At 44.6% G+C, this 26228-nt stretch overlaps 1 protein-coding gene and 1 pseudogene across 3 annotated transcripts in view; both read right to left on the reverse strand.

Moving 5' to 3' along the window:
• The window catches only part of ADD2 (adducin 2), a 101188-nt gene that overhangs the window by 69841 nt on the left and 5119 nt on the right, over window positions 1–26228 (reverse strand). The window lies entirely within an intron of this gene.
• On the reverse strand, window positions 8931–10249 carry LOC311631145 (aurora kinase A-like; annotated as a pseudogene). Its single transcript has 2 exons — window positions 9894–10249; window positions 8931–9803 (listed from the first exon to the last, which is right to left on the reverse strand). The product of its transcript is annotated as an aurora kinase A-like (transcript).

Raw genomic sequence — 26228 nt, forward strand, 5'->3', positions numbered from 1 at the left:
AGCTTGGAGGGAGACAGAATCATTAGTCCACCCAGGATGCTCATTAAAGCACAATTCAGGAGAGAGCCAGACCATACTTATTATAAAAAAGGATCCTTCAGGCTTGATACTGTTTTGAAACATTCAATTCAGATTCCATCGCCCCAAGAATTCTTCAGAATATGATTCAGCTTCTCTCCTCCATGTGAGGCCAGAGGGAGCAAGTCCGGCAAACACACCGCAGATTGTCTCTGACCCTCACTCCCACCCTTTGGAGTGAAAGCTGTTATCCCCATTTTACAGAAAAGGAAACTGAGACCCAGAGAGTCTGAGTAACTTGCTCAGGTACACACGGCTAATAAATGGCAGCGCTCAGTACTGGACCTGGGTTCCTCTGGTTCCAAAGATCAGGGTACTATGAGGCCTCCAGTTGTTCTGTAGCTTGTTTGTTTAAAAAAAAAAAAAAAAAAAAAAAAAAAAAAAAAAAAAATTAAGCCCAAACCGATTTGGCTCAGTGGGTAGAGCATCGGCCTGCAGACTGAAAGGTCCTGGATTCGATTCCAGTCAAGGGCATGTACCTTTGCTGCGGGCACATTTCCATTAGGGTGTGTGCAGGAGGCAGCTGATTGATGTTTCTCTCTCATCGATGTTTCTAACTATCTCTCTCCCTTCCTCTCTGAAAAAAAACAAAACAAAACAAAACAAAAAAACACACAATAAAATATATTTTTTTAAACACTACTTGGGAGACTTATTTATAAATAAAAAACAAAATCCAGTACGGAATGACAAGAATGTTTTAAATGATTACAAATATTATAAGAAATCCTAGTTTAGGGTAGAGTCTGGCCAGCCATTTATAACCAACTATTCCTCCTTCAACTTTTCACCACAAGCCAATGTAAGCTCACACACAAAATCAGGTCATAACTCATAAGCGCCCCAGGATTGAAGACTGACAACCAGACCGGAGCCAGAATGGTGAAGAAACATTTGCTCATCACAACACTTAGGAGGCTGAAAGGAGAGGCACTAATAGTGATTGACGCAGGCGCTGGTCTTCGTCACGCACCAGCTTGAAAGTGAGGCCTGCTTGCTCCCCTCCGCCTGGCCCCTGGCTCAGGCTCTGTCCCCTCCGGGAATTCAGCAGCCTTCCTGCTAAGATGTGGAAAGCCCATACTTGCCAATGGCATCTGAGGCGGAGCAGGACCGAGCCCTTAACTTACAGGATCTGACTCAAACTGCTAGTGTCCCAATGACACAGGATGCCCAGCTGGTAGCTGGAGTTAGAGAGCTGGTCAGAGTGAAAAATAACTTACACATGTGTTTCAGAAACACTGTGAGTAGAGTAAATGAAACACGTCTTCCTTTTACTCACCTCCCCCCCCCACCCCCCCAGCCTGGATGTGGAAGAAGATGGTGAGACAAAGGGATACGTTGCCCTGCAGAGAAGTAACAAAAAAATCAGAAGTGGGGAAGGTGGGAGGTGCAAGGACAGGTAGCGGCACTGGGGCGAGGGAGAGCACAGCAGAGAACAGAGGCCAAAGAAGCAGCCAGTGAGCACTGCCCAGCAATGGAGAACGGCCAATCCATTCTGAGAATCACTGACGTCTGACAGTGAATTTAAAAGTGGTTCCTGGCACCATACCATAAATACCTTCTGTTTGCCTAATCCTCTGATTAAAAGTCTGACATGCAGAAGAGCCGTGTGTTAGTGGTGCTTTGGGAGAATCGAGGAGAAAGGACAGTGTTTAGTGAGGGCAAATGTATTAACTAGGAGGGCAGCTCCTCTGGGAGGCAAGCTCTCAAACCTGTTGGACGCCGCTCTTCCCCAGGAGGTACCCGCTTCCTCTCCACGTTTGGGGATAGAGGAGGAGGGTAATTCCCCACCCTCTTCCGTTCAGCACTGTCATGTGACCAGTGAAATATGAGCAGGAGATCATCCAGGAGACAGCATTTTAGATCCAACCCACGCTACTGCCACTAGCAATTTGCAGGTGATGGCAACTCCATCGGCCTAAGTCTCTGAATAAGAAAGATGTAGGACAGGGTCCCCCAAAAAACCAATGGGCATGTAGCAGGAGCAAAATGCATAAACCATATTTAAAAACTTCTCATTAAGTGTGTAAAATCTCAAATTTTGATTTACAAATAAGTTTGTAAAATTCTGAAAGATTTGTCAGTGTTACTTTTAAATTAATCTGGTTAAAAAACAAACAAACAAACCAACAAATAAACAAACAGAAAAGCAGGAGTAGAGGCCTCCTGAAGCCATGGCTGTAGCTTACTTACAGTCATACCCCAACGTGGCAAAGACAACACAGCTATTAGGAAGGGGATAATGCCTTTCAAACCCAGGTTTTAATTTGCCAGGCAAATTGAGACTATGTCTTTAAATACTCCCTTCTCGAATTCCTGGTATATTTTGGGGAGTAAATTCCAGAATAGTCATTTTTCCTTACAGTTTATTGGCTATTCTAAGGCAAGGAGTTGGTATAAGTATTTCAAATGAAGCAAGAAATTATTCTGAGTTTATTTTTTTTAGATAAGAAACTTAGCTAAATACCTCAGATACATAATACAAGCACCTCACTTGCATGTGGATATTTTTAATAAATCAAAATGAGCTTACTTGGGCCATTTAGGGTCACAATATTATCTGCTTGCAAATCATTCAACATTGAAAATGAAGGCATTTGGACTGAACATTCCAAACAAAATGCATTTGACCTTTTTAAGGCCCTGAGTAAATATCGGAGGGAAGGAAAGGCTAAAGAAAATTTTAATAGCATTGTTAACCATTTTGTGAAGCTAAAAGCACACTGAGGATACTTTTCTACCCAACACTGATCTAAATGGCTGAGCTGCTCGCTCAGTAAACTTCATCGAAATGGAACATTTGGAGAAAAGAAATGAATGCTGTTGTAAGACGTTGCCAGCGGTTCAACTGAAGGGAAAAAAACAAACATTCAGCAAACAGTATGTAGAAAGTGGAAGAATGAGCAAAACCAGGCAACATCCCACGGAGCATAGAAGTTACTATTTGGTGCAGGGAACAGGCCTTGACCAGTAATCGCAAAAACTATTGTACCTGCAATTGCAGTCATTGCCTCGAGGGAGAGTCACAACTCTGCTAGGAATATCTACACAGGCAGGCCCCAAAGATACGATGGGTTCAGAACCCTCCGATCAAGTGATTATCGCCATAAAGGGAGTTGTAATCTTTTTGCAGATGGAAAGTCATGCCTTCAGTTTGTAAAAAACAAAAAAACAAAAAAAAAAGGCAACATCTGTGAAATGCAATGAAGCAAACAAAGCACAACCAATAAATAGTGTGTGCCTGTAGCTGGAGAATTTGGCCTCTTGGAAAAGCAGCTCAGAGACAGCTTTCTTGAGGAAGTAATACTTGAGCTGACACTGTAGGGAAGAGTAAGTGTCAACAGTGAAGCAGGGAGGAGGAAGTCTCCCAGGCCGGGCACCAGCATGTACACAGGACCAGTGGCACACCAGAACATGGAAAGCATGAGGAATCAGAGAGGCCAGAGGGGGTGACACGTGGGTGGTGTCCATCCACTCAGCCACTAACCCACTCATTCATGCATCAAACCTTTATGAAATGAGAGTCTTCTATGTGTCCCAGGCACCAGGGGAGATAGAGCAGTGAACGAGACAGGTAAGGATCCCATTTTCATGGGTTGCACATTCTAGATGGATAATATATCGCATGCTTTTATTTTGATTTTTTTATAAAATATATATATATTATTGAGTTTTTACAGAGAGAAAGAGAGAGGAATAGAAAGCTAGAAACATCGATGAGAGAGAATCATCGATCAGCTGCCTCTTGCACACCCCCTACTGGGGATGTGCCCGCAACCAAGGTACATGCCCTTTACCGGAATCGAACCCAGGACCTTTCAGTCCGCAGGCCAACGCTCTATCCACTGAGCCAAACCTGTTTCAGCACATCGCATACTTTTAAAAATTCAGAGTGGTAAGAGCGATGAAGAGAATTAAAAGAGAACAACCACTACACTTACATTTAAAAATGGGTGAGATGGCATGTATATGTATTTTACCACAATAAAAAATATTGAAAACAATAAAAAAAAAATGAACTCTAAACAAATGAATAAAAAATGTGGTTGACGTATTCACCATTTGGCAACCCACATGGTAATAATTATTTCAAGCAAGAAACCTCATTGGATGCTAAAGCTATTGGGCAAATCTAGGCTGAGAAACAGGGTGTTTTGCAGAGTCTCAGAGTGTATTCCCACAAGATCCTTAGTAATTGCAAGAGATAAACATGAACTTCACAGACACCACCTTCACCACGTCAAATCCATGTGGGCCTCCTGAGAGGATGCTGAAGGAGAACAAGCATCACCCCTCTGGTGTGCCTGCCAAGAATGCACCATGTGAGCCTCATCATGAGATCACATCAGACAAATCTAATTGAAGAACATGCAGCCAAACAACTGGCCTGGATCCTTAGAAAATGTCAAGGTTACAAAAGTTAAAGAAAGAGTTGGGAATAGTTGTTCCAGACTGAAAGAATCCAAAGAGACATAATCCTGGATAAAATAAAATGGACCAGAAAATTTTTATTTTATTTTGCTATAGAGAATATTAGTGGAACAACTGGCAAAATTTGAAGGAAGTAGATTAGGTAATTGGATTGTACCAATGTAAATTGCCTAGTTACAATCATTGTATTTGGTTATGTAAGAGAATGCCTTTGCTTTTAGGAAGTATTTGGGAGTAAATGGGCAACATCATGTCTGCACTTTACTCTCAAACAATTCATAATAAATTATATATGCGTGTGTTAGATGTATTTTTTTGTGTGTATATTATGAGTGAATATATATATATTACTAGTGGCCTAGTTCAGCCCAACCTGCACTCTCTACAATCGGGGACCCTTTGGGGGATGTCCTACTGGGACGCTGGCTCCTAACCACTTACCTGCCTGCCTGTCTGCCTGCCTGCCTGATTGCCCCTAACTGCCCTCCCCTGCTGGCCTGATCTCACCCTCAACTGCCCTCCCCTGCTGGCCTGATCTCACCCTCAACTGCCCTCCCTTGCTGGCCTGATCTCACCCCCAACTTCCCTCCCCTGCCAACCCGATCTCACCCTCAACAGCCTTCCCCTACTGCCTGGTTGCCCCCAACTGCCCTCCCCTGCCGGCCTGATCTCACACCCAACTGCCCTCCCCTGCTAACCTGATTGCCCTTAACCCCCTATTAGCCTGATCTCACCCCAAACTGCCCTCCCCTGCTGGCCTGAACACCCCTAACTGCTCTGCATTGGCTCCCACCACCATAGCTTTGTCCGGAAGGAAGTCAGACATCCGGAAGATGGCCAGTTGACCCGGTCTAATTAGCATATTACTCTTTTATTAGTATAGATAGATTATATAGGATAGGATTGCTTAAATGCAAGGGAGGGGGGATCCTTTTTCAGCAGGAGGAGATGCTCTTGGCAGACAAAATACAAAATCCTTATATCTGGACTGATAGCCAGCCATATGCACTATACTGCCAAACTGGTCATTAAAAAATGGAACCTCTTTCTTACACCTTACACCAAACAGCTCTTGCCCTTAAAACCCCTTCTCAGCCCCCACCTTAGATTCTGCCTTAGTAGTTCACCCAGATTAGGTTTTGATTGGTTGGTTTCTATGCCAGTCAATGTCAATAGTTCCACATCCTAGGCACCCATTGGCTCTTCTCAATTCACCAAAATTTGGTTCTGATTGGTCAGTTTCTATGCCAGTCAGTGTCTCTGGGCCTATCTCTGAGCCTGATCAGAGAGGCAGGGCTGATTAGCAGCCACTCTGGGATGCTGGTGATTGGGCTGAACTGCTGACCTCTTGTAGAGAGAGAGGTGTGGTGGCTGGTGAGGCTTGGAGAAAGAGAGAGGCAAGGGCTGCCACAGAGGCTACAGATCAGACCCTGCTTCTCTCTCTCTCTCTGAGAGGTCAGCAGTTCAGCCCGCTTGCCAGCCCCGCCCACCCGAGCCTGCTACGCAATCTGCCTGATGTTCAGTCATCCCTTTGGTCGTTTTGGACATTATGGACCCTGGATATATATATATATATATATATATATATATATATATATATATATATATATATATAGAGAGAGAGAGAGAGAGAGAGAGAGAGAGAGAGAGAGAGAGAAAGAGAGAGAGACAGAGAGAGACAGAGAGAGAGAGAGAGAGAGAGAGAAGGGGGATGCCCTTTGAAGAAGCAATACTTAGGGTGAGCTATTAGTGACAAGAAAGAGCAGTTGGGGCAGAGGAACAGCTAGTGCAAAGGCCCTGAGGCTGAAAAGCACTTGGTGGGTGTGAGGAGCAGAAAGAAGTCCAGTGTGGCTGAAGCTGAGTGGGCAGAGAGGACTTTTGCCTTTTTTCTGAGAAGAATGGGAAGCAATAATCAATTCTTTAAAGGAGGATAGCAAGGTCCAATTTGCATATTGAAAGCCCGCACTGGCTTCAGCATGAACAACAGAGCAGGGGCTGGGGCAAAGGTGCGCATGGGGAGACCAATTAGAGGCCTTGTACACGTCCAGGTGGGGTGATGGGGCTTGGACACCATGGCACACCAGGGCACGAGAGAGATGGAAAAAGTGCATGAGTATGGGGATGCTCAGGAGACAAACAATGAAATGGAACTTGGTGGTGACTTTATGTGCCCTCTGGTCCTCTTCTTTCAAGCTTTGGATCAGTTTATGGAACGGAACCTAAGATTTCAAGGTGAATTATTCAACCCCATCCTTGCTATAGGTTTGGATTTTCTTTTGTTTGTTATGCCTGCGTTCCTTTTCCAGACAATTCCTCAAAATACAGAACTAGAGACGGAGCAAATTTGCACTTTGGGGAGGTCTTAATGTGCATGGAAATGGTACTTAGACACAAAGGGGCGGGGACACAGGCCACATTTCTAAGGTTAACACCGGTTAATAATGTCCTTGCACAAAGCAGGGAAGTGCCATGTGCTGGGGGCCAGATCCCCTTCCACAGCCAGACCACAGCCTCAGAACCCCTTCCCCCAGGGAGGGCAGCTGTCTGTGCCACCTGGAAGAAGGCCGGCCCCTCCCTCATGAGAAAGCACAGCAGATGCTCTGCTATAATGTCCCGTCACTCCAGGGAACGGCACCATTTTTATGATTAATCAGTTGCACATTCTCAGGGACATATGTGAGGTGAGTATCCAAGGACAACAAAAGGCCCTGCAGAGAGAAGATAAATTGAGCCCAGCCCCTGCAGCTGAGAGTAAGAGAACCAGATTGATTGTATATATTACATAAATATCTCTCTCTGCAGACCATTGCCAAAACAAGGACCATTTTCATCTAAATACACCAGGAAACAATTTTTTAAAAACCTACAAGTTATGTAAATGGTGGGGCAGAGTTGTCAATGATAATTATCTCCTTCACAGACGTCAAATAATGAGCTAGTGAGCCTGCAACAGTGATTATCACTTATAAAGTAGAGCCTAATAAATTAACCAAAAAAACACACACACAGAGCTTTTGTGCTCAAAAGGATTCTCCCAAGAAGGAACCAAATCAAGCAGGAGTGTTTCAAGTTGCTTTGCAAAGCCCTGCTCAGATGTCAGCCCCTGTGTGAGGCTTTCTGATCTCTCAAGCTGAATTAATAGGCCTGTCCTCTGAGCACTCTCGCACTGCTCAGTGGGTAGTGGAATTATTCATCAGGGTAAGCCTCTCTGATGATTCTCGTCCATCTCAGCACCTCGCATCCTGCTCAGCTACTTTCTCACTCCGGGCCTCAAAGAAGATGCAAATATGGAAAGCATTCCTAGTTATTGAGCTGGCAACTGCTAACACGGAAGAATTAATTCATGGGGCCAGGCACTTACTTTAGGCGCTCGTTCCTTTAATTCCCACCATACCCTTAACGAGGCAGGTACCTCAGGGTGAGGAAACTGAGCAAGAAAGGAAAAGAGATGTGTCCATGGTCACGTTGCTGGGCAGTAGGGACGATCAGGATTCTAATTCAGGCAGTCTGACTGCCATCTCCCAGAAGAGCTGGGAACTCACTGGCCTGGGAGCCAAAACACCTGGGTCACCTATGTATTTGGTAGTGGATTAGCTGTGGCCCTGGGATACTCACTGAGCCCCCCTGGCCTCTGGGATTTCCCAGTAATCCTAGAGAGCCAGGTCTCATCCACAATCAGCAACTGTCCCCCGACTGGACTTCACGCCATTGAGCACACCCTGAGGCTGTGGGGTTGGCATTTTAGCCAAATGTTTTTGGATGGATTTACTTGGGCATCATTGCTTTCCAGATGCCTTTACTCATCTCATAGCGTTTAAAGACTAGAGGCACTGGGCTAAGTGCTTAAAGACAACAAAGACTTAGCAAAGACTTAAAGACAACTCCAGGAACTAGGAGCCCAACAACGAATTCAAACAAGGGAGCAGTCTGGAGATTAAAATCCACAGCTCTAAGCCACGTGATCTCCCTTCAGGCCACATGTTTTCCCATCATGCCACCTGTTTTCCCATTCATGCCACAGCACAGTCACCTGGGCAAGAGAAACTCGTCTTTTACTGCTTTATCCTTTTCCTTATGCTTTCTAAACACTTTATTTTATTTGTTGTTGTTATTGCTGCTGTTGTCTATGCACATCTCTTTATTTTAACATTTCAAAGAATCACATGTTCATTCTGACAACTTTACCAGGTGTGGCCACCCTGTAAGTTACACACCCACTCAGGTACCTGGGAGGTTATCGCACAGCACGATTCTCGTGGCTACTTGTGCTTCAGTGTCACGTTTATTAAAGTGGAAATTTCCATGCTTTTCCATAGCACTGCAGATTGGAGCAGGAAGTGGGTAGTAAGATTCTGTCAGGAGTGTGTTTCTGACCAATGACACAGCAGCCCTGGCTCAGAGGCTCTCCCCCTGCAAGAGTCTTAAGCCTGCTTACTGGTTGATGCTTTGGATTTTTGGCTACTTGATGGGTTTGAGGAATTTGCTGTGATCCAGGGGTGTTCCAGGACTTCTTTCAGGGTCAGCCTTTGGTTGGGGGTATGCATCAACAGTCTTGAAGTCAGGTCCCTCGCCCTCTCTGGTACAAAGTCAGGGAATGTGAATTTAACCCGAGATGTTCTTTTGTAGGTGTCGTGGTATGCGCTTGCCTCAAAAGGAGGCTTCCCAACTAAAAATTCATAGCAAAGAACTCCTAGGCTCCAGGACCTACCTTCTCGCCTTCAATCATCTCTGGGGGCAGGTCCAGGGTGCCACAGAGGGTGGCTCTCCTGGAGGATGGGACATGCACAGACCACCCAAAATCTGCAATCTTAAGCTCTCCAGCTGATCCAAGGAGCAGATTCTCTGGCTTGATGTCTCTTTGAATAACTCTCTTTGAGTGGCAGTATGACAGGGCAGTTGTCAATTCTGTGACATAAGTAGCAGTTCTCTGCTCAGCAAACCTGGACAGTTTCTGAAGTTCTCTACAGACAGTTCCAAGAGGTGCATATTCCAAAATTACGTCAGCACACTCTGGTGGTATCCTGGAAATCACCATACAGCCTGAGAATGTTTGGATGCCTAAGGTGGGGCTGTGTTTTTACTTCTCTTCTTATCTGAGGCTCCACGCCTGCTTTCTCCAGCTGGGCTTTGAATAAGATTTTCAGAGCCAGGATGAACTTACTCTGTTTTTCCCTTACCAGGTACACATTTCCAAACTTTCCTTTGCCCAGAGAGCGACCAATTTCAAAATCTTCCAAAGTTCATGGCCTATTTTTTGATTCTTCGTTTTTCTGTTTTGTAGCCATTTCCTTTTCCTGTCCATGGTCACATTGCTGGTCAGTGGGGATGATCAGGATTCTAATTCAGGTCTATTAGTGTATTAGCTGTGGCCCTGAGATACTCACTGAGCCCCCTTGGCCTCAGGGGCTGGTGGCAGGGGCTGCTCACTCTTTTGCATATAATTCAGTGGTCTGGACACAGGGCGAGGGACACTGGTTGCCTGCAATTGCTTCTGCTTCAGATTCAGAACCGGTTTATGGCTGGAGACAAGCTTTTGTGCTTGTGAAGGAAACCTGGACAGTTTCTGAAGTTGCTGGGAGGAATTCGAAGGGCACAAGACCTGCTGAGCCTGGCCACTATTTGCGGGTAACAAATACTGAGAAGGAAATTGTTGAGTCACCAGAACACATTTTAGACAGTTACCAGGTAGAATTGTAGTCTTAACCAGTCCTGAAATGCCATTATCTTTAGATTTGTCCATAATGTCGAGCTGCTCCCCTCCTCCACCCCACCCTCCGCCCCTGAGCCTGTCCTGGACACCTGCTGGCTCTGGCCTCCGACCAAAGGCTGCCGAGTCCTTTGGTGAGCTGAGCCATTAGGACTCAGAGTCATCTATATATATAGAAGACTAGTATGCAAAGTGTCCCCTAGTGAGTTCAACCAGGAGACTGGGAGTTCAATCTCTCGCTATGACATGCGCTGACCACCAGGGGGTGGCACAGAGCAAAGGAAGGCCCCAGCTAGCAGCCAGACATCCAGCAGTCAGACATCCCCCGAGTGGTCTCGTATTGAGAGAGGGTGCAGGCCGGGCTGAGGGACCCCCCCCCTACCCCCACATAAATTTTGTGCACTGGGCCTCTAGTTTTACCGTAAATAGGAGTTAAACTCTCAAGTCTGAAAGCCGATTGGCCTGGGCTAGAGAGGCACTGCTTTTTCATTGGTTCACAGCCAGCCCAATGGCCCAATCAGGTCCAAGAAAGGCAGACGTGGCACACAGGTGCACTTGCTTTGTAAGGCCTGCTGGACCCGTGCTGTTCTGGCGCCAGCACCGCTCTCCGGGAGGTCTCTAAACACATTTTGTATTCCAGGGACATTGTCTCTTCATGGTTCAGTGGGTTGGGAACCATTAACAATTTTCATACTGACCTTTCTGAAACATTAGTCAGTGATAAACAAGGCATTTCCTTCACACTAAGGGGGATTACAGCTTGAAATTCAACTTTGTTGTGTACAGTAGGTCAGCTGTCAAAATGGTGCAAAGGCATTTTCTCCTTTCAGCTGCTGCCTTTGCGTGTGAGGCCACTGTGACCTATGCTTCTTTGGAAAATTGTAAATGCATAAGATTTTAAGGGTTTAAAAAAATCTTGACATGTTTTGCTGATAGAGAAAAAACAACCACAGATGTTTTGACATCCTAGATTCGTTACCTCCACCCGGAACTAAGGAAAGAGCTTATATTCATAGCTGAGAATGAAGAACAGCACAATCTCCATGGTTGTTTTTCCCACAGGCCTCTGGGCTCTCACTTTGAAGGACATGCCTCAGGTGTAATGACCTGATTGCCTTCTATGTGGGTCCCTTCCTTCTCCTCCCCCATCTCCAGTGGTGAGATTAGAGGTGTCATGTACTCATGCAGAGATCAAAAGGAAACTTAAAAAAAAAAAGGGGGGGGGGGGACCTTTTCTGGAATCTGTCATTCATCTCCCTATCTTTGAGGTTATTGTGTGCTGCATTTGTCAGACTAGCTAGTATCACGCTGCACAAACTAACCTCCCTTCCCCTGGCCTGTGTGCTCTCCCTGACGAAGCAAAGTAAAAGAGGGAGAACCAAAGGAGAGGGAGACCTGGTTGGCTCCTTCTCCTTCAATAGGCTCCTCATCGCAGGTCCTCCCTGGGAATGGAGGCAAGCACCTTGGCCCTCCTGCAGATTAGAATGTGTGGCCACAGCAGTGACCCTTGCAGATCCTCGTGACTGACAAGGTCTCCTGAGCCACTCAGGCAGCATCCATGGTCTCTGAGAAGGTGGGAGCCTCTGTCTTTTCATGGCTTGAAAAGTTGGCCAGAAGAAGCAGTGATGCCTCTACAATGCATTCCGAGTGTATTACTTTAAACGGGGCAACTCTGTAGTTAGGGAATTGGTGGTGAGGAAAAGAAAGCTCCAAACTCCATTAAAGCACATTAAAGCAAATGAAATTAGCTTGGGAGTGCAAACACACATCAAGCCATTAAATCACTTAAAAGGCACTTAGTGTAGCATGGTGCCCTACAAGTATGGACACTCGAACTGCTTGAGTTGTACTGATCTCAAGTGTTTGGCAGGATTAATCTTGGAGGCTGATGCTAAAAACCTGCCGTTGTCTAGGAAGCACTGTTGTGAAGGATGATGGGAACACGTTTTTAACAAGGGCGTTCTCCTGGTCACTAATGCTACCGGCAATTGTGTGTGTGGCAGTCACTGCCGACACCTAGGCAAGATTCGCCTTCCCTTCTTCCTTCCTAACAGAACCTCCCTTTTGTCCAAAATACGCGCCCAACGATAACAACAGAAAACAACCCTGCATTTTTCAGCCTTCCCTGCGGTTAGACGCAACCATCTGATACAGCCTTAGAATGTGCAAGAGAAATCTTTGGGGAATTTCTGGGAAAGTCTAATTTCCTGATAGAAATGCTATCTCTTCTCTCTCACCATGTCCTCCTTCTTTTCTCTGTTTAGAAGGAATTTGGGATATTGGAAGGGAAGTAGCTGGTCTTTCAAGAGAACGGACTCGACCAGCTAAGCATGGGTGAGCAGAGAGACAAAAGGAGTCTGGCATGTTGGTGCCATCATGAGCTGTTGTGCCAACCCCAGACTGCTGACCTCTGAACTTTCTAGGTGAGGGAAATAAACCACTGTGATTGGGTGTCTGTTTTGTGACGTTAAAGGCAATCCTTAATCAATATGGAGTGTTCCCTGTCCAATAAACTTAAGAATTGGTAGAGCAAGTGCAGGTTCTTGTTACAAGGACCTTTCCCAACCTTTTGTATCCTAGATGCTTGATGATGCTTTGAGAGAAGGGTAGATACAGAGTCTCCCAAATTCTATGTAAACTTTTATTTCATTTTACACTTCTTGAGAATTGTGCTCTGCCAGATATAATTTGGGAATCACCTCTTTCTCTCTCTCTCTCTCTCTCTCTCTCTCTCTCTCTCTCTCTCTCTCTCTCTCTCTCTCCTCTCTCTCTCTCTCTCCCCCCGATCCCCCCCTCCTGGGTTCCCAGGAAACAACATACCTTCCTAGCATGTACAAGTATAAATTCTTAGCAAAAGTTAAAACATAAAATCATTACAACTTTGCATACTGCACTGAATTATGTCTCCCCGAAATTCATGTCCAACTGGACCCTATGACTGTGACCTTATTTAGAAATATGGTCTTTGCAGAAAGTTAAGACAAAGTCATAGGTGGGTTGGGATGGGCCCTAAATCCACTGGTGGTGGACCTTATAAGGAGATGAAGATTTGAACATAGAGAGACACAGAGGATACACAGACATGGACGAGAAGGCCATGTGACTACAGGGGCAGAGGCTGGAGTGGTTCAGCTGTGAGCCAAAAACAACCAAGGATCGCTGGCCCCACCGGAAGGCAGGACGAGGCCATGTGGGATTCTTCCCTAGAGCCTGCAGAGCAAGCACGGCCCTGCCCACACCTGATTTCAGACGTCTAGCCTCCAGAGCTGTGAGAGAATCCATTCCTATTTCTATGCATTTCAGGGAATAAATTTCCATCTGTCATATTTTGTTAAGGCAGTCCTAGGAAGCTAATATGCTATGTAACATTGTGACGAAGTTTAAATTGCAATTCTTCCCCTGAATCCAGTAATGAAAATTAAGGATGAACATGGAGCCAGGCCATCTAGGGCGCCTGCCTCAGCCCCACCCATCTCCCTCATCATATTTTAGATTCTGGTAAGGAACTTTTCCTCCTGTCTTTTTTCCCCCCATGACATCAAATGATATCCTGAAAACTCTGACATTAAACAATGAAGACGATGGCATTTAGAAATAAATGCCCCGAAGAGCAGCTTTTCAGGAACTCAGGGTTTGCCAGTGATTCTGGGCCCCGCCCTGGGCCGGTGTCTTGTCTTCTCTCGGCTTCTCTCGGCTCGGTTGGCCTGATCTCTGTAACTCTGGGCTGGACTGGAAGATCCCTCCGCTCCCTCCACTTGGACATGCTGGGATCCCAGGGGGGATGTCTCCCACAGGTGACATCTGACGCATGTTCCTCAGAATCATAAAGACAGAAAGGCCCTTGCTAACGCTTAGGGCTCCTTTTGAGCTTTTGGGAGTTCATTTCTATATAAAATCTCACTTCCTAGGGTAGTTCTTTGAAGCGAACTAGAGAAAAGAACACAGTGTAGTGTTTGGTGCGGTGTTTGCCTTGGCGTATTGGAAGTCCTAGAGGAGAGGACCGCTTCTTACAAGAGAGGAGGCTGCAATGGGAATCAGGACAATAGTGAATGTGTGTCACCCCTTCCCATCCTTCAGAGAAACTCCCACTTATAAAACCAGCCAATTGTTCACATCACAAAAGCTGTCCTCATTTTATAAACAAGGTTACTAACTATTTCCTTTAAAATAAACGACACAGCAAACTAATGGCTTCACCTGCTCTTCTTAACTTAAACAACCCAAGTTCCTTTGGATGTCTCTGTACGAACTAGCATCCATCTACCTGGCCATGTAGGTTGCATCCATTTCCTGAACCCCAGCTGCTTGTAAGTGTGATGTCCAACACAAGCACAATACTACTGCTTTCAAAACTGACACACACACAAAGGAAGCTTAGGAAAGGAATATATCCTGGAGCTTAACTGTCATTATCTCACTATATCCCACAAGTTACAGAAAATGCAGTGACGTCATGAGAAAAGTGTTCCTGCTTTTTGCAAGGACACACTAGACCCAATGTCTTTATAGGGTACATCACAATATTGTAATTATCAGACATAAATAATTTTAATGTTTTAGGTGCTTGTAACCCTGCCAAAGATGGTTTGAAGAGCCAAAGAGACTATAAATTCTGTGACACGCACACCCTGTGGACATTTGCAGCTAATTTGTGCTTAGCAAGGTCATAGAAACTTTAAAATAAGATACTGTCTCCATAATTCTCTGTATATCCATACACTATTGACTATTATAGTTAAAACAAAGAAAAAAATAACCAAAATAATGAATTAGATTTTTTAAAGACATAAGCTACCCAGGGTTATAAGTTATAAAATTTGTTTACTCAATCCACAAAGATTTGTTTATTGCCTATTATGTGTCTACCTTTGTAATCCAAAAAATTAAATTAATCATATCATGTGTCTTACAGGGTTGTCATAATATTTAGATTTTAAATACATAAACATACAAATGCATATTGTTGTCTTAATCAGCTTGGGCAGCTATAACAAAATACCATTTCGGGCTTATAAACAACAGAAATTTATTCCCCACAATTCTGACAGCTGAAAATTCAAGATCAAGGAGCTGACAGAGTCAGTGCCTGGTGAGGGCCCATTCCTAGACAGCCGTCTTCTCACTGTGTCCTCACATGGGGAGGAGGCAAGGGAGCTCTCTGCTGTCTCTTTTAGACACCACTAATTCCAAATGCCATCACTATGGGGATAGGCTTCAACATATCAATTCTCAGGAGATATAAACATTCAATCTATAGTAAACATTAACACACTCTGACACGTAGGAAGAACTCAGTAAATGTCGGCTACTACTATCTTTATGGAGCCAATTAGAAAGATTTGGGATATATATGGGAGGACTGAGCCAATAGAATTTGCTGATGGATTGGAAAGGAAAAGAAAGGAAAGGAAAGGGAAACCAAAGACAATTTCAAGATTTTTGGCATGAGTAACGGGGAGGATGATGTAATGCAAAGAAAAGTGGGTTTGAAGAAAGAAGTTAAGAATTCTAATAGGGTCATTATAAGTTTGGTCTGAGATGCCTGTAGACATTCATGTGGCAATGTCAAGGAGACAGTTGTGCATACACCACTCAACACTACTCAGAGTAAGATACCAAGACCAGCAGTATCAGCATCACCTAGGAGCTTGTAGGAAATGCAGAATCTTAGACCCCACCCCAGACCAATGGAACCAGGTCCCCATTTGATCTGTATGCATGTTAAAGTGTGAGAAGCATTGAGATAAGGTTCTGGAGAGACAGAGACTTTATACTCCTCAGGATATACATGAAGTTAAAGCTAAAGCCCGAATGAACTCCTGTAGGGAGCTGGGTGCCCAGGTGGAGTCATGAAGCTCTTCCACACTTAAGAGGGAAAAGGGAACCCCCACAGAGGAAGAGAAGGAACATCCAGTGAAGCAAAGGAAAAACCAGGAGAGTGAAGGGTCCCAGAAGCCAAACAACAAAAGAAGTGGTCCTCCATGTTAAATGTCGCTGATGGGTTAAGTAAGATAAGAACAGGGAAGAGGCTGTCAGATTTGGCAACATAGAGATCACCAATGACTTTGACAAGAGCAGTCTCAGTAGCATAGAGAGGACAGTGGGGGAAAGGAAGTGGGGCAGTGAACAAAGGCAAGGAGTTTTGCTGAGAGAATAAGAGAGAAATGGGTTAGTATCTGTGAATCTGAGAGGCATAGGTAGGGGATACTGGAGTATGCCTGAATGCCAATGGGAATGCTGTAAGAGAGAGAGAGAGAGAGAGAGAGAGAGAGAGAGAGAGAGAGAGAGAGAGAGAGAGAAGAAGAAGAAGAAGAAGAAGAAGAAGAAGAAGAAGAAGAAGAAGAAGAAGAAGAGAAAGAAGAAGAAGAAAAAGAAGAAGGAGGAGGAGGAGGAGGAGGAGGAGGAGGAGGAGGAGGAGGAGGAGGAGGAGGAGGAAGGGGCTGCAAAAAGGAGACCAATTGCTGGAGTGTCAGTTTTGAGCAGATGAACAGAAAGGGGGTCTGAAGCCCAAAGGATGGCCCCTGATAGAGGCAGGGCTACTCTGCTCATTGCTTCTGTTTCTCAATGAAATCCAAGGCACATAGCAAGGTGGATGGGGGTGGGAGAGAAGATTTAAAGAACGAGAGACTGGATTAGTTAATTTGGAGAGTGAGAAAGTCAACACCTTAGGATTGCCAGGTAGTGCAGGAGCTTTTTGTGGCCAGGTGTTTGAGAAATCCCATGCTTTCCCATCACATGCTTCATTTCTCCAGAAATGTTCTGTTCTAATGCAGAAGCCATGACTTCTGAGAAAGTGCATCTTCTCCATCAATCCTCACTATTCCTGTAAGCAGTTATTATGTTAAAGGTCACCATCAGCAGAACAAGACTAGACAAGGGGGTCATCGAAGAGCCACATCAAGATGATAAGGAAGGACAGAAGCCTTCTGTCTCCTCCATGGGATTTATGACTGGCGGTAATGCAGGACTTCTAACGACATGAAAACACAAGATATCTCCAGAGAGGAGGCTTTCCTTCTCACAGTTCACAAGAACTGCTGGGTCTCTCATGAGACTAGTACTTTGGTAAACAACACCACATACTGTTAATTGTCTTAAGTGAATTTTGAATGAGCCCAAAGTCAATAACGCCTTCTTGGTTACCTTCCTTGCAACTTGGAAACCAATGTCATTGAACAATCACACGATTGTTCTTCGCAGCGTCCCCTAATTCTGCTGCATAAAGCCCATTTCTGTGATCCAAAAAATCAAAAATCTAAAGCCTGGCTCTCCCCTGAGCTCACTGTTCTCTCACAACACAACCCACATACTCAGGGCCTGAGTGCAGTGTAGTCACCCTCTTTGTGCTCTATACCCACCTCCATTTCCACTGCTTCAAAAACCTCATTGTCTTGTGAGCTCACATCTAAAATAGACTTCCCATCAGCCCCCTCCCCTCCTGGCTGTCCTCTACCACTCTCCTGGTGTCTCCCGTCATGCACTGATAACTCCATCATCTTCCTCTCTATCGTTACCCTTCCTCATTCCCGATGACTTCAAATACACACCACACAGGCACCCATGCAACACCCAGCCTCACAATTCCTCACCAATCATCTCTCCATTCATCCCAGTCCCAGCCACCCAATCCTGTGGTCATATATCCTAGATCTTGATGTCACCAATAAGATCACTACCTCCAACATCTGGATTTCACACCCTATTCCTGGACCATCCCCTTCCAGCCTACCTATTCTGATACCACCCCTCCAGAGGCAAATCTCCAATGCCTCCTAGACCCTCTGTTAACTTTTTCACTATTTACTCCCAAACCTCACTCTTCATACCCCTCCTTGTCTAGACTAAATTAGCTAGTCCAGCTGGATAACATTCCCTTGCAAAACACTTCTGACTCCTCTGTCCCTCTCCCTTCCACTGTTTTCACCTCACAGAGCCCCACCTTTGGTTAAATGTTACATGACCTTGCTCCATGTGTGCATCTGAGCAGTTGACCCCTGCACACAACTGTGTGGACAGGACTTATTTCAGAACTCCCTGTACACCTTTCTTACCATTACCAGGCAACCTGACCTTCCTTGGTGTAGACTCTTTAAGAAGATCAGTTCCCACCTTCTCATTTCTCTTCAAATCTCCCCCACACCCTCCTCACCCCTACTCTCAGCCAATGGTGTTGTTTCCAATAGTGTAATATTATGCTTGAAATCAGCCAGCACTACCTCAGTCTCTGACCCAGTCCCACCAACCCACCTGTGTCAGCTGTATGTCATGTCCCCAAAGGAGACTTCCCTGGCCACTCTGGCTAAAGCAGCCTCCTCTGCTCACTCTCCCTCTTGTTATCTGAATTTACCTTTTGCATAACAAGTACCAGTGCCTGGCACTGTCTGTGTGTTTGTATGTTTAGTATCTTTCTCTCCTTACTAGAGTGTGACCTCCTGGCTCACCAGGGCATCCCCAGCACCTGGAACAGTAGTTGCTCATAGAGGGTGGTCAGTAAACACTTGTTGACTGACTAACTGACTGATATGCATACACAAATCTTACAAACTTACTTACCGCTGTGATACAGTGCTCATCATTGAGAGCATACATCAAATCACATTTTAAAAAGTTCTCATTATTGTAAAGCACACATAACATGAAATTTATCACCTTAACCCTTTCTATGTGTACAGGCCAATGAGATTAAATTCATTCATAATGCTCTACAACCCATCAGCACCATCCATCTCCATAACTCTTCTCACCTGGTAAAACTGAAACTCTATCCCATTAAACAGTGATTCCAGGTGCACCCACTCCAGCCCCTGGCAACCACCATTCTACTTTGTCTCTATGAACTTGACTACTCTAAGTACCTTATGTAAGAGGAATCATATAGTATTTGTCTTTCTGTGACTGGATTATTTCACTTAGTGCATGTCCTCAAGGCTCATTCAGGCTGTAGCATATGTCAGAACTTACTTTCTAATCCTGAATAATATTCCATTGTATGCACATACCACATTTTCCTCATCCACACTTGAGTCACTTCTGGGTTTTAGCCATACCCGGCGATCAGGGGAAGATGACACCCCCATCACATCTCTGCTGCTGCCACTGCCAGCAGCGCAATCCTCAGCCCACCCTGGTTACCTGTGCCTCGGGCCAGCCCCAGGTGGCTGGGTGGCTGCTGGGACTGGGGGACTCTGGAGGCAGGCATGGAACAGCCAGACCCACTTTGGGGCAGGCCCAGCCATGCTGCGCGCTTGTTGCCCTGGTCGCTATCATCTTGTGTCTGTGGGTGCTGCCATCTTTGAGGGTGTGGCAGTCAATTAGCATACTCTCTCCTTACTGGCTGTGGGTGCTGCCATCTTAGTGAGGTATGATGGTCAATTAGCATATTCCCTCTTTATTAGATAAGATGTAACCTGCCTTTCACACACAAACCCCAAAATTAACAGTAGGGCTGCTCTCTGGGCCAAATTTATATATTTGAGAGAGATATTACTAAACTAAAAGTATAAAGACCAGAATTTGGAGTAAGCAAATAAAAAATAATGGAATCAATATTACAGCTGTCTTCCTCTGTTCCTCCCTCTGTCCCTAAGGAGCAGCCTCTCATAATACAAACCACAAAACCCTCCAGAGAAGAATTTCAGAAGCAGCCAGTGCAGGAGGGAAGGATCAGATACCCAGCACCTGACTTTGGGCAGCACTCCCCATGTCCCCTCATTCTGCTCCCCCTGCCCACCCTCTGCTATGCTTTTTCTCCCCCTTCGAAACTAAGAAAACATGCTTTCTCTGTTTGCCTGAGCATGGCAGAGCCTCGCTAACATTTAAAAGACAAGAAACAACCAAAGGAGAGATACATGACATTCAAACACATGAAACGATGCTCAGTGTCATTGATCGTTGGGGAAATGCAAATTAAAACCACAATGAGATACTACCCCACACCTATCATAGTGGTTAAAGTAAACACACACACACACACACACACACACACACACACACACACACAAACAATATCGAATGCAGAGTAATTACAACTCCCATACATGGCTGGTGGGAATGGAAAATGATGCATACAGTCATTTTGGAAACCTTTAACAGTTTCTTACAAAGTTAAGCATACATAGGACAGAGAATTACAAACTTGTGTTTACACAAAAGCTTGCATGTCAATATACACAGTACCTTTATTCATATTGTTAAAAGTGGAAATAAATTGCCAAAACCGGTTTGGCTCAGTGGATAGAGCATTGGTCTGTGGACTGACTGAGAGGTCCTGGGTTTGATTCCGGTCAAGCATGTTCATTGATTGCGGGCACATCCCCAGTGGCAGGAGGCAGCTGGTCGATGTTTCTCTCTCATTGATGTTTCTAACTCTCTGTCCCTCTCCCTTCCTTTCTGTAAAAATTCAATAAAATATATATTTTTTTAAAAAGTGGAAATAACTCAAACGTCCTTTTAATGGGTGAATGGCTAAACAAATTATGGTACAGCCATCCAAAAGAATATTATTCAGCAATCAAAATAAATGAACTATTAGTATCGTAACAACATGGATGAATCTTAAAAATATTATACAAAGTGAAAGAAATCAGACACAAAAGACTATACTATAGGATCCCATTTATATGACATTCTAGAAAAGGCTAGACCAAAACAGATGGGCAGTTTTCAGGGGTTGTGTATGAACAGAGGGGCATGAGGGAACTATTTTCTATCTTGATTGTGGTGGAGGTTACATGACTGTATTTATTTGCCAAAATTCATAGAACTATACATCTAAGGAAGGTGAGTTTTACTATATGTATACAATCTCTTGACTTACATAAAACACAAATAAATAAATTTTAAAATAACCTTTTAGAACTACCCCTGAGTCTCTGTGCAGAGGGCCCAGCTCCAGCTGTGGTCACTGAATAGTTCTTCCACGAGGTTATTAAAAAATGACCTCTGTATAATGCTGGGGGAACACAATAGTAAATAGACCAGCAACATGAACAGCATAAGAATAAGTCATTTTTTAAAACCTCGTTTCTAATGCCTTCTTGCCTTGAAGGACCCCGTATGAGGCAGTACCTTGTCTGGTGACCCCAGGCTCCTTCCAAGGTGCCACCTGGGAGCTGGGCCCACATCCATCTCAGCCCCTCCTTGAATAGAGCACAAAGGACTTTACTCCACATCCACAGCCACCTGAGCCCTCTGATTGGCAGAATGAAAATGAGTGACACCCTGAAAGGCAGAGCCCACTTTTGCTGCCTTGTCCAAGAGCCTCCCCTACACCACCTCACAAGCAGGGCAACAAAAGCCTCATAAACTGTGTGCTGACGGACCATGGGAATGACCACAGGGGAAAGGAGACCTTGTCCTCCACTTCTGACTAAATGGAAGTGGGAACTTCAAAGAGGAGGACACACAGGTAATTTCAGATCAGCATGGGGCCTGCTATGCAAATAGAAGCCTCCCTTTCTCGGCCTGCTCCTCATTTCCCAGCAGACTCCATCTTCCTGTACAATCCTGATGAGCCCAATTCACAACAATAAAACAAGGTTTCATTGCCTAACTACAGCTATAGATCTGCTTTATCACATTGTCAACTTAATTAAGTATTGCTTCCTGGGTGGCCCAGTTGCAAGAACTATGAGTTTTTGTCCTGTTATTGTAAATCAACCTAACAGATGTGTCCTTTGACAATATTCTCCAGCTATTTTTGTTTGGGGTTTGAAGCTGACTAATGTTTAACATCATGGTTAAGAGGAAAAGCTCCAGTTTTAATAAAACTGCAAACAGAACAAAAACAAAAGAAAAATTTTAATTATGGGAAAATTTGAAAGTATACAAAGTTAGACAGCACACTATAATATACCCTTAGTATCCACCACCTAGCTTCTGAGTAGACTGCAGTTTGCCTGAGAGAGTCCTGGTTATGCCTCTTATTCCAATGTAATTGCTAATGGCACCTCCTTGCATCTAAAAGGTGCCAGTTTCGGTGATAGATAATAATTCCCAACTCAATAATTATCAGCTTATGGATTTATCTTAATTCACTCTAACCCTACTTATACCTCAATGAAAGTGACGATGTTGAGATATATCCTAGATATTATATCATTTCATCCATAAATATAATAGACTTTTAAAAAAAGATTTTGGGAGATATTAATTGGGGAACTTATCTGCATATTTGCCTAGCCCATGGACACAGACAATAGTGTGCTGAAGGCCTGGTGTGCAGGGCAGAAGGAGTTAATGGGGGGAAAAAGGGAGGACATCTGTGATACTTTCAGTAATAAAGATAAATAAATAAATAAATAAATTCTTTGACATCCTTAATCTTGGTAGATCTCCAGTTCAGAACTAAATATAACAAGTACAGGCTTCAAAGCTGATAACGGTTTTACAGCCTGTGACTTTAACGGAGTTAAGCTATACATAGCAGGATCCCAAAAACTGTTTCAGTCTTGATGATTGCTAATGCTAAAAAATGAAGCAATGATCTCCAAATTAGATGGAAACATAGAGGCAAAGGAAATTTCTTGTGCAGATTTAGTTTCGGAACAAAGAGTCTTTGGCACCCTCAGATCCCTCCTCATGCAGGGAAAGAAAGCCAGCAGCCCTCCCCGCTCTGTTAGCTCCCTTACTTTCCCTGGGAGGCCCTTACTTTCTGGGTAAATCAAGTATTGGCAGCTCTGCCCTATGATCTTCCATAGCACCTGGGCAGTCACTGTGACCCAGGTCCCTAGAGGAGCATCGTCATCTTCCCTCAACCCTCATTTTTATCCCAACCTCTTTTAGACTGTTAGCCAAACTCTCCTTTCTAACTTGTCACTTCCACTTCTCTGGAGTCTCTGAAGAGACACAACTGAGCTTATCAGATTTGTATGTAAACTAGAAGTCCATCATCTCTGAGTAGGGTAGAAGGTTTCAATGTTTCTGGACTTCTCTAACTGGGAGAAGATATTGGACTGAGTTGATAGTATAGCAGCTAGTGGAAGGCATTTTCATAACAAAGAAAAGGGAACTTCATGAGGGTTTGAATTGAAATCATGGCCATGCCAATAGTTTGTTTTATCACTACCATGCATTACTTCATTGAAAATTAATGCTGTTGGCTGGCCTGCCTGCTGGTCAAACTCCTGGTCGAGGGGACAATTTGGATATTAGCCTTTTATTATATAGGATATACACTGAATGGCCAGATTATTATGCGTTCAGAGATCATAATAATCTGGCCACTCAGTGTATTATCCCACAATAACAAATTGAAGTCGTTTATTACTAGAGATTTCAAGAAGTTTCTGGAGGACAAAACGCAGATGAGGAGCTGGTGACTAATGTTTGAAACCTCAGCCTGGATTTCAGGCAGAGGATGCTGGAGCCAAGGAGGCAGGTGATGTGTCTGGCAGAGCCGTGAAGATGTCCCAGCCTCAGGGATGGCAGGTATTATGGAGGATAGGAAATAAAGAGACTGAACACAGGGGCACACCTTGCAGGTCTCTATATGGGGCAGTAGACCCTTCCCACTCCCTCCACGTGCAGTGGTCCATAGCCAAGGACTCATCTGTCCTTACCTCTGTATATGAAAATAGTCTGTGCATTTGCTGCTGGTTCTGAGCTTACCAACTTGACCACTGGATGGGTCTTCTTAGAGAAGCTGCACACTGTGAAGGTGAACTAGAACAGCTAAGATGGTGCTGGAGCCCCCAGCGAAACAGAAACCTTAGGACTTCACCCTGGGAGCCTTTTTCATGTACTGGCCCAAGGGATGGGACCACGGAGCCCTGAGAAGGATATGAAATCCTAGCCTGTTATTGTGCAGCAAACAATTTCAACCCTGTCAGATAATGAACACTTTCAGAGTTTTCAGTTTTTAGAATTACTTTATAGACAGATCATGGAAACCTACTGTAACCATGGAACAGAATGAATGTTTTATCAATGTTGATAATGCAAAGGTAAATGTTCAGCTAGAGGAAAGGAGGAAGCAGGCAAGGAGAGGTGGTGGTAATAGCCTATCTTACAGAGCTGAGAGTTAAATGGCCCAATCAACAGTCCATGGAATGGAAATCTGGTTTTAATAAATGCATTGTCTGGAAGAGCAAGGATGGAAGGCGGTGAGGAGATGTGAAGTGTAAATAAGCTACATCTTTGACTCTCATGGCATAAAATCACTTAGTGATGATCGAAGCTGATAAATTCATAACAGCAGTAGCATCTGCATATTATTTGAGATACAGAGAGAACTCTAGCAGAATAGAAAACAGCGAAAAGTGGTTTGCCTGTGGCTAAAGGATTTGGGGTGGGCAGGAATTGCTGCTTTTTGTTAGCAGCTCTCAGTCCTATTTGATTTAGTAAATACGCATTTTGCATGGGAACAGAAGAATAAAGAAAAATAACGGTATGTTTTATGAAATAAGAGAAAGGGAGTCTCCTGCACAGGACTGTTGGAACAGCATGGAATGGGTTAAGCTGGATACTGCATAACTATGGTAACAGATGTGGCTAATTTAGGACACAAATGAGGGTGTGGGAAGGCTCTAAGAGAGATGTGCTAAGAGGGAAGGAGAATAAGTTCTCAGATAATCAGTACGGATGCTCTGCCATCTGACACAAGCAAAGGAGGAAAGAACCGAACCCGCCCTCACTTTTCTGCTGTCTTTTCACCACAGATTTTTAAAGGCAAACGTCAAGAAATTGTTATAGGGGCTCCATGCTGAGCCAACACAGCAAACATGATGACATTCATACTCGGTAAAACCATACGGGTGGGAAATCGTGTCCGTTGTCAAATGAAATCCTCTCTTCCTTCAGGCCCCACGCATTTCAAAGTTTAATAACTTCATTTGTTCCTGAGAAAAACAATTTACAAATGACATTCAGATGCACATGTATTGACTTTCCCTTCCATAAACTGATTCACAACTCAGCACCAGCACTTAACCCCCCTTTCAAAGCGCCACAGAACGTGATCAAAGGACCATGAACATGGGACCAGAGCTGCATCACTCCCGGTCACTGGGAAGGCAGCCGTCCCCACGGCAGAATCCGTGAGGAGTCGACGACGTCTTTGCAACATCAATTCTCCCATCCCAGGAACATGACGTTTGATTTCTGGAGTAAATATTGGCAGTTCAGCTTTTCTGTGAAAACTGTCCATTTGCTCAAGATTTTCACATATGTGAGGACACCACAATGCATAGTGTTCTCAAGATTTCAAATTTCTTCTTCTCCCCTTTCCTTTGTCCCACATATCCTTTCTAGTGTTGTTAAATTTTTTAAATCTTAATTAGGCTTGCCAGCAGTCTGTCTATTTGGTGAGCGCTTTCGAAGGACCAACTGGCCGACAAGAAGCGGGAGGAGGGAGTGTAAGGTGAAGAAAAGAGCCTGTGAACAGTGTGGAGGCTAACTGGGGGAAGGGGAGGGGAGGGAGGGTAATGTCCAGGAAGATGGTGGTTCAGTCCACCCAGCGGGTAGAGTGAGAGGAAGGATGATGTGGGCAGTAGAGGTAGGTAAGGAGTGTGGGCTTTATCCTGAGGGTAGAGGAATGAGGAGATTCCGTGTTTGTTTAGGAAGGGTCGCTGTGGATGGATGGAGGGAGGTCGAGCTCCATGTCAGACGAGAAGGGGGAGGCTCTGGAACAATCTGGATTTCCAGCCAGCAGTAGCCTGGCTGTGAGAAACAGAAACACAGGGAAACTGGCCCGGACAGGATAGCGGGTGGCCTCATCTGCAAAGGCACCCAAGTCTCTGGGCCCATGGAACCTGCTAGAATTGGAATCACTGTGGCCAGCATAAGGGAGCCAATGGCTTCTTCTCTAAATCGGCCAGGGAAGTTTCCCCTCATGTCTGGTATTGGGGGTGGATGTCATTTTTTTTAGTCTCCTCATCCTGTTCCCCTCCTCTATTGGGTCTGATAGACCAAAGATTCCAAGTCCTCACAGGTCCATACCAGCTCCAGTCAGTATGTGTGTGTGTGTGTGTGTGTGTGTGTGTGTGTGTGTGGATGGGCTGCAGTGTGTCAAATG

Source organism: Pipistrellus hanaki, assembly GCF_964339955.1.
Source record: "Pipistrellus hanaki genome assembly, chromosome: 12".
NCBI lineage: Eukaryota > Metazoa > Chordata > Mammalia > Chiroptera > Vespertilionidae > Pipistrellus > Pipistrellus hanaki.